We start from the raw sequence: 12151 nt of genomic DNA on the forward strand, positions 1-12151 counted from the left end.
AAATTGCAAAATATCCTCACACACACTCGCATGCACGCATGCACACATGCACACACACACACAACACGCACACACAAAAACTCAACTGTGAAAAATATCTTTTCTATACCAGGAGAAAGGAAATCTTAGGAACAGAAGTCATATCCTCAAATAATCTCCAACAACAGCAGGTATTTTAAAAAGTCTTATCTGAGTTTAGCTTCTCCACATAATTAAGCTACTCTGCCATAATTGCCTTTCCTTCATCAAGTCAATCTGAACCCTTTAGGTTCTGCCACTTCTTGGGGTCTTCATTAACTTATAAGGGATCCTGTGTCACATAAAACATATTGAACAGCAATGCTTTACTTTTGAAATCTATCTTCGGCCAACGTAATTCTCAGGCCTAACCAGAGGCCATAAAAGATGACAGGCCATAAAAGATGACAGAAGACATAAAAGATGTCTTCTCTAAGGACATGAATAATTCTGTGGTTAAATTATACCATGTCTTCATTTCACCTTTGTTGTATGAGACAGTTCTTGACTTGGTATTTCATTAATTTGGTTGTTGTTGTTATTGTGTTTGTTTTAGGTAATACTAACTGACATATTTAGGAGTTAAGAGGTTTAATGCCTGAAACCAAAATTAAAACCATTCTGGAGGATAAAATTACAGATACATTGGGGAGATGATTTCTTTCAGATTCATCAGCACCTGAACTTAAACCAAATCCTGGGTCCCTGCTTAAAGCACACTTTTTATGTCCCCCACTTTTGCTGGGTTGTGGTGAGTTCCTTCTAGGGAGAAAGGTCCAACTGCTGTTGTACTGGATCACATCCCTCTCCCAAATTACTAGCCTTTTGATGTCTTTTTTTACAGTTCCCTGTTCCCACTCTCCTATCCTTGACTCTCGAATACCCTTTTAAGGTGTGTCCTGAGGGCCTCTCCTAATCTCAGATTCTCCCTTTCCATACTGCCCAAGCATTCTGGGTGGCCAATAATCACATCTGCTCCATGAGCTGCTCACCGTCCACCTGGGATAGACTCAGGACAAAATCGGGGCTTGCCTAATGTTAACATTCCAGAAGTAATCTTTGGAAGAGTTCAGAAATCTACTTAAAGAGAAAGGGCTCTATCGAAGACCTTGATAATGTTACTGGTGCATGGGTTGGTTCCACCCAGAGATGTAAGATATAAAACTCAGTTGAAGTTCAAGGCAGGCAGAGCTTTATTGGTGCTTTCTGTTTAAATTAAAAGGGCGTCCTTATTGACCAAAGCAGTCATCTTGGGCTCCCTGTACAAAGAACAGGGCATGTTTACATAGACTTTCTCAGGGATGTGAAAGGATTCTCATTTTCGTTCAATCAGTCTTTAATCTTGTAGTGAAATCTCCTGTTCATATTCCTCCTGTCAGGGGAGTCGGTGAGGTGTATCAGAAGCGATGACATGATGTAACTTGAAGACTACAGACAATTTTTATGATACCTGTTTCTGCATTCATTCCGAGGGATGTCAGTGCCCTGCATATATCTTTAAGGCCACCTCCTTCTTTATCTTCTAGCTATCTCAGCAGAGGAAAATGAAAAGCGGGGAAGGCCTGAAGAAAACCTTTCGACTGAAAACATGCAAAATAGGAACAGGGGCTATAAGATCATGCTCTGAATACTACAAGATTAATTTTATGGAGTGTTCCATTGAGAAGCACATCTGTGTATGTGAGTTCCATGTCCTGCAGGTCACATTGTGGGTTGTTCAACAACTTTAGCACAGAGGAATGGACCTTGAAAGCAAGCAGTACCTTCTGGAGAATTCTCTTTTGACTTTCAATGGGTCTGTATATGTGGGGTTAAAGCCCTTCAGGTGGGGTATGATACCTCATATGATGACCTGCCTTGGAGTGAATGATTTGGCACATGAGATAAAAGGCCCTGTTATCTTCCTTGGCCGAAAGGGCCTGAAGGGTGTTCGGAAACATCTCAGTGAATAGCCTGTGAAGCATCTGCTGATCCCCAAGGTCCTGGGATAGGTCAATAACAGCACAACACAATGGTGCTCTCTTTGGGGCGGGGGAGACACTCCCTGGACTCCTTCAGTGCAGATGTGGAATCACGATTTACCCTAAGATGGTGAATCTACTCCTGTATTCATGCTAAGTACTAAACCACCATCACCTAGGAGTGGTCAATAAGGTCTTCTTTCTAAGATGTCCATCTGAACTATTGAAGAAAGATGAACTGGAAATCAAGTGGAGAAACATTGAAGTCAGCTGGCTCAGTACCAGTTTCAGAAATCTCTTCACTAGAAATGGACACACCCTTAAGAAGGAGGATTTAAACCTAATTTTGGACACATCATCTTGTCCACAAAGCAGGAAGCCATGGCCTCCAGGAACAATTCCATGGCTGTATTTTTTATGTGAGCCATCACGGAGTCCTTGGAGGAGAGCATAATTGTGACTATGACTTCTTGAAAGATGTGATGGCTAAGAAGACAAACCACCAAGGGAGGAAGAGACAGTGGGATTCCAGCTCCACTTCTGAGGAGCAGAGAGTGAAATTCAAAGGGCACAGCTTGTAATCTCGATGTGGGCTGCCTGATTGCTCATTAGGTGTAACAGTTAATTCCCCTAAACCAGCAAGCCCTATATGTATCTGGGACTGATGTGATGACAGGTGGCTAATCTTGAACCATGTGACCAACACTGAAAAATGCATTTTATTGCACCCGGGATGTGTCGAATAGCTGCTTGTGAGGCCTGTTAGGAGTTCAGTAGGGATCTACATTTTGTTCACTGCCTGAGCAGAAGTGAAACTAGTGCTCTCAATGTCCCAGAAGGATTTGTTTCAGGCTGCTGTTCTTCAGAACCTGCCAGGTGTGAAACTGGGTTGCAAACCATATCAACCCATTTCAGGTCTTCTTGGGCCAAAAGAAAGGTCTTACTCATCAGTTAAGACCAAAAAAATAGCACTTGGCAGCCTTCAGCCTGATGATTAATTTTTCCAAAACTTTAAAAGCTATTTACAATAATTCTTTATGACAATGTTTTTGCACAAATTTAATGAAAATTTATTTTCATTCATACGAGGACACAAGTAGTGTCATTTATTGTAATATATCCTGGAAAATGAGAAAAGAGAGAAGACATGAGAAAACAGGAGAAGGGAGAAACTGAGCATGAGAGAAGAGAAAGGAAGCCATGACAAAATGAGTCAATGAGTATATTTAGTATGCAAATATACGGAAACTTTATTTGTTCCATTGCAAACCTGTCTTCTTGGTCAATAGGCAACAAAACCCAAATGATGAAATCAAACTTTGGGGGACAGACATCCCTAGACACTGGCTGACAACAGAAATTAAACTGAGTCAAAACTAAAAATGGCAACTCATTATTTGGGCTTTGTGTTTGAAAAAAAACAGGAGTCAGATTGACCAAAAAGATGATCAAGTTCTCTCTGAACAAATAAAGGAGAAAGACTTATAGAAGTTCTAGGAATGTGACAAGATTTCATCTTCTATTAAAGAAGTCTGTAATCTTGTGTTTTACTGCTATTCATATTCCTCAAAGAAGAGGAGTTGGGGAGTTGTATCAGGAGCTGTGTTATGTTGAAACGTTAATGCTGACCAATTTTCTTTCTGGGAACTGTTATCTCCATTTGTCTATTGATGAGAGTGTCTTTCATATATCTTTAAGGCTTGTCTCCTTCTTTTGTCATTCTAGTTATGGAAGGAGAGAATGGGAAGGGACAGAAGAAAACCCCTAGGCAGAAAATATATAACAAAGAGCTATCAGATTATACAGTATAATACAATTGGAATAATTTTATACAGCATTATATTGAGAAGAGCATCTATTTATGTGGGGCTCCAGGCTCTCCCCCACTAGTCATTCCTTATTGTTTCATTCGCCACTGAGAGATTTCATCCTCCTTAATTTTTTGTTTTTGTTTTTTGAGTCGGGATCTCACTCTGTTCCTTAGCCTGAAGTGCAATGACACAATCACAGATCACTTTCTCCTTTATTTGTTCAGACAACTTCCTGGGCTCAGGTGAACCTCCTGACTCAGCCTCCTGAGAAGCTGGAATTACAGGCATGCACCACCATACCTGCTAATTGTGTATTCATGCCTCTTATTCTTAAGGAGAGAAAGCTAGTGGTCTCTTTTTCTGTAATTATTTTCTGTTGAACATGAGTGTTGGCCCTACCTGTTGGGAGCCAGACATGGAGGCCCACTGAGCATTAGGGATCAGGGAGGGCCGTGGAGCCCGAGATCACTAGGATGCGTTTGGGAGCTGTTGACCCCATTTCCTCTCCCTTTTCTTGCTTAGCACTATAGCCAGAAAAAAATTCTGCCAACTCAAGCACAAATCTCTGAGACCCAGAGGAACACAGTTAACTTTAGAAACTCATTGCTCCCTTTTTCCTACTGATTGCGGTTTTGGCTTTAGTACAACTTACAGTTCAAACTTGGGTCACATCTAAGAGCTGTAGTGCTGGTCACAGGTTTTTTACTATGATGGCTGAGAAATGAAATAATTTTATATAGTAGTTATGTAGTTCTTAGAGGTTTGTAGTATCCATTTTGACTGAGATCGTAATTATTTGTTCCAAGAAGTGGCCCACTGTGAACTTTGGACTGGGCCACATTCTGGAGAGCCAACGTGATCTTTGGACTGGGCCACATTCTTTAGGAACTGATTTGAGCTATAATTAAGAGTTTCCATAGCAATTGTGTAAGTAGAATTAGTACAGAATAGAAAGGTAATAGGATTTAATTTAGTCATCATAGGTGTTGTGTATGCATAAGCTTTAGAAGTTATTGATGATTAGAACATCATGATGGTAGTAGGGATTGTTACATTGCTTTTGAGAAACAGTAACCAAGCATAGGGAACAGTAAGACAATTTTGGGTTTGTCCTTCCTCATGCCTGAGAAGACATTTGGTGGGTGGAGGATGTCCTTCACACACCTGGCTTTGTGTTCACGTGAAAGACATGTGAGACTGACTATGCAAAATTTGGGGATAAAAGACCCATTGTAACACACAATAAATGGCTTCTGCTTAATTATAAACAGGAGTCCAGTCTCTTTCTTTCTCCCCAGTTTCTTTTCTCTCTCGTAAATTGCCGATGCCGTCACACTGCCAGCGACCCCCGATCCTTGCAGGGGCAGGACCCCTGCACCTACCTATCCCAGAAGTTATAGAAATCACTCACTGTCTGGTCTAAAAGAGACATGAGCCTGGAACTCTTGACTTGAAATCAGCCCTCAATAGCTTGAGTACCTAGAAATTAGTTCATTTTCATGTTCTAAATATTAATTGACTAACATAGGTGTGACAAACTTACTTTATTTGCATGTCCTATTGGCCAATTGGCTTACAAGATTTTGTTCTAATTGGTTCTCATCAAAGTTTAAGTTTAAAAAACCCACCTAAAGTAAAAGCCCACAAAAAGCAAAAAGTAACTCAGCCAAAAGCAGTTATGTACAGCTTGTGGATTGTTGTAAAAATAAGTCATCCTTTTTCTTACAGAAATATTCCTGTGAATTGTAACAGGTGGAAATGGGGTTTGTTGTTGTCATGTCGATTAGCTCTTCAAAATGGCAGCAGCCGGATAGTTGATTATGTAGGCAGGCAGAGATGCCCAAGCTCTGTAAAACAAAGTTTGAAAACACCAATATTAAGCTTCAAACATTCTTTGATTTAGGGAAAAATAAGACATTTAGCTGGAAATGTGTTGTTCATGAGAAAATTGTAGAGGGACTAAAATCACAATGATGGTTTATTTTCTTTATCTCAGTGTCCAAATGGTTTACCTTGCAAGACAGATAGATAATGGTCCTTAGAGCAAGATGATAACTATAAAATCCCTATTCCCATTACTGGGGAGAGGTTACAGTTTTACTACTTTTACTCATTTTTGAACTTTAAACAGAGGAGTTAATTAAGCTTACTTCAGAGAAATAAAGTTAGCATAGCTGATTACACAATAAAAGATTATACACTAGGTAAATGACTAATTTTTAGTTATAATAAAAAAAATAAGCAAACACCCAGGTGAATGCCCACAATGGCCAAGGTAGCCCAATTTAACTTTTTCTGTCCTTTCAGTAATTATACTATATGTGGAGTCTTTCATATATTAAAAAGTAGCCAAACTGTTTTGTAAAGGAGTCTTGACAAAGAGCTTTTACTGTCAAAAATTATTTAGGATTCAGTCCAAATTATAGAATATTAAAAATTCTTAAAAATAATGAACAAGAGATTCAAATAACAGATGTACTATATACATTTTTAAAGCTTAATTTTCTCTCTCCATTCCTTTATTTATTAAAGACAATTATAGTGAAATGAAATTATTTATAAAATAGGTTTTAAGCCGGTCTTGGTGGCTCAGCCTGTAATCCCATGCCTTTGGGAGGCTGAGGTGAGTGGACTGCCTGAGCCCGCGGGTTCGAGACCCACCTGGGCAACTTGGCGAGACCTCATCTCTACAATAAATCAAAAATTAGCCGGGTGTGGCAGCATGCTTGTAGTTCCAGCTACTTGGAAAGCTGAGGCGGAAGGATCGCCGGAGCCCAGCAAGTCGAGGCTGCAATGGTCGGGAGCAGCCACTGCACTCCTGTCTGGGTGACAGAGTGAGACTCCAACTCAAAAAATAAATAAATAAAATAAAATAGATTTTACTTCCATTATATTTGGCCTGATAATTTGTGTAAAATGCAGCAAGAATTATTATTTGACAATAGTTTCTTTTTAGGCTGGTTTTGTTGGAACTTTTTTTCATAATTTCTAATCTGAGATAAGGAATCTCAGAGACACCTTTTAAAGTCTTTTGAGTATTGTCAAGGATTTATTTCTACTCATATTTGCCTATATGAATTGAGTTAATTTCTCTCTTCCTCAAGTCCAAAATAAATGGAGTTTCCTGAGTCTGTCAGGAGGGATATTCTTTGCCTCTGAGAGATCAGGAGCTCTCTAAAGGAGCTAACAAGGTGTGAGCAAGGCCAACCTTTCCAAGTTGTTTTTATTGGCTCTTTCTAGATCTCAGTCTCAATTCCTCAAAGCAGTCTTCACATCTGAACTGCCATTCTTGTTAAAACCTTGGTAAAATAACCAGTGTTTCTAATCATTTCCTGTTATTAAAATTTTTTTTTGAATTTATGTCGATAACTCTATTGTCATAAATCTATAATCACAAATAATTTCTAAGTTCTGGACGAATAGGTAGAAAAAGAGATGAAATCCAAGTTATGTTCATAGGAGTTTATTTTACTCAATTGTTAAAAGGTGTAAATAACTCAAAACATTTTTTAAAAAAACTTTTCTTGATTCCAAAAAACAAAATAATCAGTAGTGTTCTAAATAAAAGGGCATTAAAAATTACTTGTCTTATATAAATTCAGTCCATGTAATTAACTCCTGTTCTATAATAATCTTCAAGACCAAGTTAGTTCTTTGATAAAAGTCCTGAAATTTTTCCTAATGATGCAGTCTCTAAAATTTTTTTTTTTTTTTTTGAGTTGGAGTCTCACTCTGTCACCCAGACTGGAGTGCAGTGGCCGCTCCCGGCCACCGCAGCCTCGACCTGCTGGGCTCCGGTGATCCTTCCGCCTCAGCCTTCCGAGTAGCCGGAATTACAGGCATGCGCTACCACGCCCGGCTGATTTTTTGATTTATTGTAGAGATGAGGTCTCGCTGCCCAGGCGGGTCTCGAACCCACGGACTCATGCAATCCACTCACCTCAGCCTCCCAAAGGCGCGGGATTACAGGCTGAGCCACCGAGCCCGGCTTCTAAAATTTTTAAAAACCATTATCGAAGAGCACCTGCCAGAGTCTTAGAGTTGACCATAAACTATTTCTTTAAAGAGTTAAACTGTCATTGTGAATGACATAAGACTTAAATTTTATCTAAGACACAACTGACAAGGAAATCGGGTTATTTTTGTTGCATATAACAATTTTCAATAATCATAATTATCAATAACATATACCTCGACATACCAGCATTGTTGGGATTTCACATAGATAGTAATAATACATAGCAATATAACTGAAAGAAAGTTAAACACCACTTCATATTTGACAATGTTTCTTGTATGATCCTAACATAACAAATTTGAGAGAAACTATATCTCAAAAAAGTGAATGAAAGTCTTTTATTATCTTTTATTAATATTATATAAAGATGTCTAAAGAGACAACTAAATTTTGCCTTTGTATAGCATGTGTGTGTGTGTATGTGTGTGTGTGTGAGAGAGAGAGAGAGAGAGAGAGAGAGAAGAGAGAGGGAGAGAGTCAGGGTCCCACACAGCCACCCAGGCTGGAGTGCAGTAGCATTATCATGGCTCATGACATCCAAGTAGCTGGGACTACAGGCATGCACCACAGTGCTTGGCTCGTTTTTTATTTTTTAAATTTTGATAGAGTTGAAATTTCACTCTGTTACTTAGGCTGGTCTCAAACTTCTGGGCTCAAGAAATCCTCCCACCCTAGCCTCTCAAAGTGCTGGCATTGCAGGCTTGAACCTCCACACTTGGTCTTGTATATGTACTTTTCATGATAAACTTAACCTTAATGAGACTTGATAAACAAGTTTGATTAATTTTAATTGATTTCCCAATAAGTTAGGATTTTTATAAACTTTTTATATTCTTTTATAACTTTTTCTTTTAGAGAATTGAAGGATATTCTAAGAAAACTCGGTTATTCCTACATAAGGGTTCACACACTGCCCTTGTATTAGTGTGATTTTACATTAATGTATAATTTGTAAACAAACTCTGAATTAACTTTTTGTGATAGTCCCTGGGGAAAGAGAGATTGAATAACTTTAATTTCCGGCCCTGTGGCTCATAAAGTCAGTTGTCACCTTCTCCTGGATCTGAAGATGAGGCCCTGGCTGATGTAATTCAGTAGAAGACTCTGAGTTTTTCAGACCCAGGAGCCCAAATTTTATAACTAAACAGCACAAGTACTAGTTAATAGGGCATTCATCAAAGATGTAAAAAGGCTTGGAATATTCCATCAAAACAGAGTCACAAATTATTATAAAATAATCATTATTTATTTTTAAAAGAGTGATAATCAAAATATTTACAAATAATACAGAAAGTTACATCAATGTAAACACCTTAATCCTTTTAAATCTCAGTCTTTGCAAGCAACCAAAAACCCAATAATGATGACACAGGAATTATCTTGATAAAATGAAAAATGTCGTTTTTTTAAGTCAGTTACTAAAAAGTGAAGAAAAACCTTCTGTAATGTGATTGTTTATTTTTTACTTCTCCTATAATTCTCTTCTTCTAAACAATCAGTTATTTTATATTAGGATAAAACTTCACTAAAGATGATCTTTTCTCATGAAAAATTAGTCTATATTTCAGTAAGAACACACGTTTATGCTCTTTTATAGGTAAAACCATTTTATATCTGTTAGAAACATGTTTTTTCATAACACCATTCTTTCTTAATTGAAAATGATCTAAAAATTTAATAAGTATCCAAAGCAATTTTAAGATCACAAATCATATAAAAAAGGTTTACTTACAACCATATATCTATTTATATTTACACAATTCATTTTAGTGGTTTAATTAGGTTATTTATGAAAACACATATTAGATTAAGTTATTCATGATTTTAAGTTGTATTTTAATTAATTATTTTCAAAGTCTGAGAACATCCTGTCACCTGAGTAAGAATCTTAAAGTTAAATACGTGGGCATTTTGCCAATAAGTCAGAATATTCATCTGTTGTCATTGATCCAATAATCTTAAATTAGTCTTAATTGTTTTTCAAAAAATTTTGTAAACAAAGATCATTCTCCTCTGGGCTAGGTTTACAAACTTATAACCTTCATGCTAAACCTTGACATTTAAAAATATCTAGTGCAAACAAATATAAAATTTTCTAATTAGCAAACCCAGACAAAACTGTATGCTGAAATTTTTTAAAACATTTTTTGTTTTAGCAATAGTTTTTAAACCATTATTATTAATCAAATATTATTAAAGTCACATGAAATTGAAGAGTATTCAAACTTATGTGTTTATTAGTAACCATTTGAAAAAAACAGTTTGGTAGTATGTAAGACACAAAACACAGCATATATTTATAAGTAGACATTTTAAAATACGCACATACACATAAACAAAGATCTAGTAACTTTCTAAGCATTTTAGCCATGGGATACCAATATAAACTCACCATTTTACAAAAAAAGTAACCAAATCTAAATTAGACTTCTTACAAATTGGAGCCTGTTTGCATGGCTTTACTTTGTTCCAATAGGTAAACTTAAAAATTATGTGAACCAAAATCTGGTAAATAGTTCCCATGGTGACTTCATTTTTTAAAAAACCTATTTTGCATTTTCCTTTGAGTTTCAAATGAGTTTTTATTTTAGTTATAACTGACTGAACAATGTAAAGAATATAAAATCTCCAAGTAATCTTGAAACAGTGAGATTTAACTTAACACCAGTAGTTTAATAGCACCAGATTCAAAACAGTGAGAGAGAGAGAAAGAGAGAGAAAGAATATGTTACAGAGTTTTAGAAGACTCTGTTTGACCCTGTAATTGCAGGATTAACCATTTGAGCCCTGATCTTTCCTTGTTGTAATTTTCCAAAAATTTAAATGTGTTCAAAAATGGACCACGGTACTTAAACAGTAGGAGTATCAGACTCCTGAGTCCCCGAAGGAGGGAAATGCCATGAGACAGAGCCATGCAATGCTTCCACATTGCACCTCACTACTAGAACATTCCCCCAACGGGATGGCGGGTGATGCAACACCAATCAGCCAACTCTGTGATCTGCTCATCCCCCATGAGAGTCTTATCCTTTGGTGACAATTGGTTTCAGTATCTCCAAGTGTCTAAACTGTACCTGTGTTATCTCAATATGCAAAGAAACAAATATACAGTTTCCCACTACAGTAAGCAACCATTTATTGCAATTGCTATCAATGCCTTCCAAAACTGTTACCATGACGCCATAACACACACCATTACGCACAAAAAGTTGTGTTCTCTCATAGCCCAGAGTAATTTCTGGTACTCCCAAAAGCCAAAGCAGTCAGGCAACACAATGTAAAGGAGAAGAGAGCTTTAGACCTGAGAGTAACCCATCCGCCACTCTGGTGTAATCTCCAGACATATTACTTCATTTATGAACAGGCTTCTCACACCTTCTGTTAATTTTTCTACTAGGGGAATTTATTCCTTCTTACAAATGTGGAAGGTCTTTTTAAATTATAAGAAAATTATGATAGACAGATGAATATTAACATTTTATGGCTAAGGCAAAATGGAAACAAAACCAATGGGAGTGTGAAAGTCTCTGAATGGGTAAATGTCCATAAGGACAAATCTGCATTCATGGGTGTGTGCAAATGGGTGACTGAATGTCGGAATGAGGGAAGACATGGGATCAAGAACACGGGGCTCCTCTGCAGAAGTGAGAGCAATTTAACACTGCTCTGAAATTGCTGCACTGGCATGCAGAGGCATCTTCCATTCTCAGGGCATCTCCTGGAAAAAGGCAGCAGAGATCAGCTGCCCCATGTCACCTGACCCAAACCACTGCCTGGGGCAACAGATCAGGCACTGACAGTGGGAACTATGGAGAAAGTTAGGAATAGAAATTTGGAGCTGAGCATCACCAGAGAAGAAGACATGGAATCCTGCTATTTTCTCTGTCCTGGGACAGGGCAGAGGCCTGCTTTAGCCCACCCAATTCTGCATCCCGAGACCAAGGAGTGACCTCTGCGTCCCCTGAGATCAACCATCATTGACCCAGACAGGATGCTTCAAGAGCACAATACCGGAAAGACAGACACTCCACCCCCACACTGCACCAAACACAAACATGTACAATCTGAGTGGGAGACCTAGCAGCAGATGAGTTGGAGTGAGTCCTGATCTGATTCAGCCCCCTTACCCCAGAAGTCCATGGGTCATCTGACCCACATTGACAGCAGCCCAATCAGCCCATGCTGAAAGCAGTGGGGAGGGTCCAGAGACCAGAGCCCATTCCCTACCACTGCGAGCCAAAGGCAGTGGCACTCAGGACACACCAGTAAAAAAAAAAAAAAAAAAAAAAAATGGAGAGGAACCTGCAGCGCCAGAATCAGCCACAAGAGGGAGTCTGATTTTT

This window comes from Carlito syrichta, unplaced genomic scaffold, assembly GCF_000164805.1.
Source record: "Carlito syrichta isolate Samal-C Ts95f unplaced genomic scaffold, Tarsius_syrichta-2.0.1 Scaffold308862, whole genome shotgun sequence".
Lineage (NCBI taxonomy): Eukaryota > Metazoa > Chordata > Mammalia > Primates > Tarsiidae > Carlito > Carlito syrichta.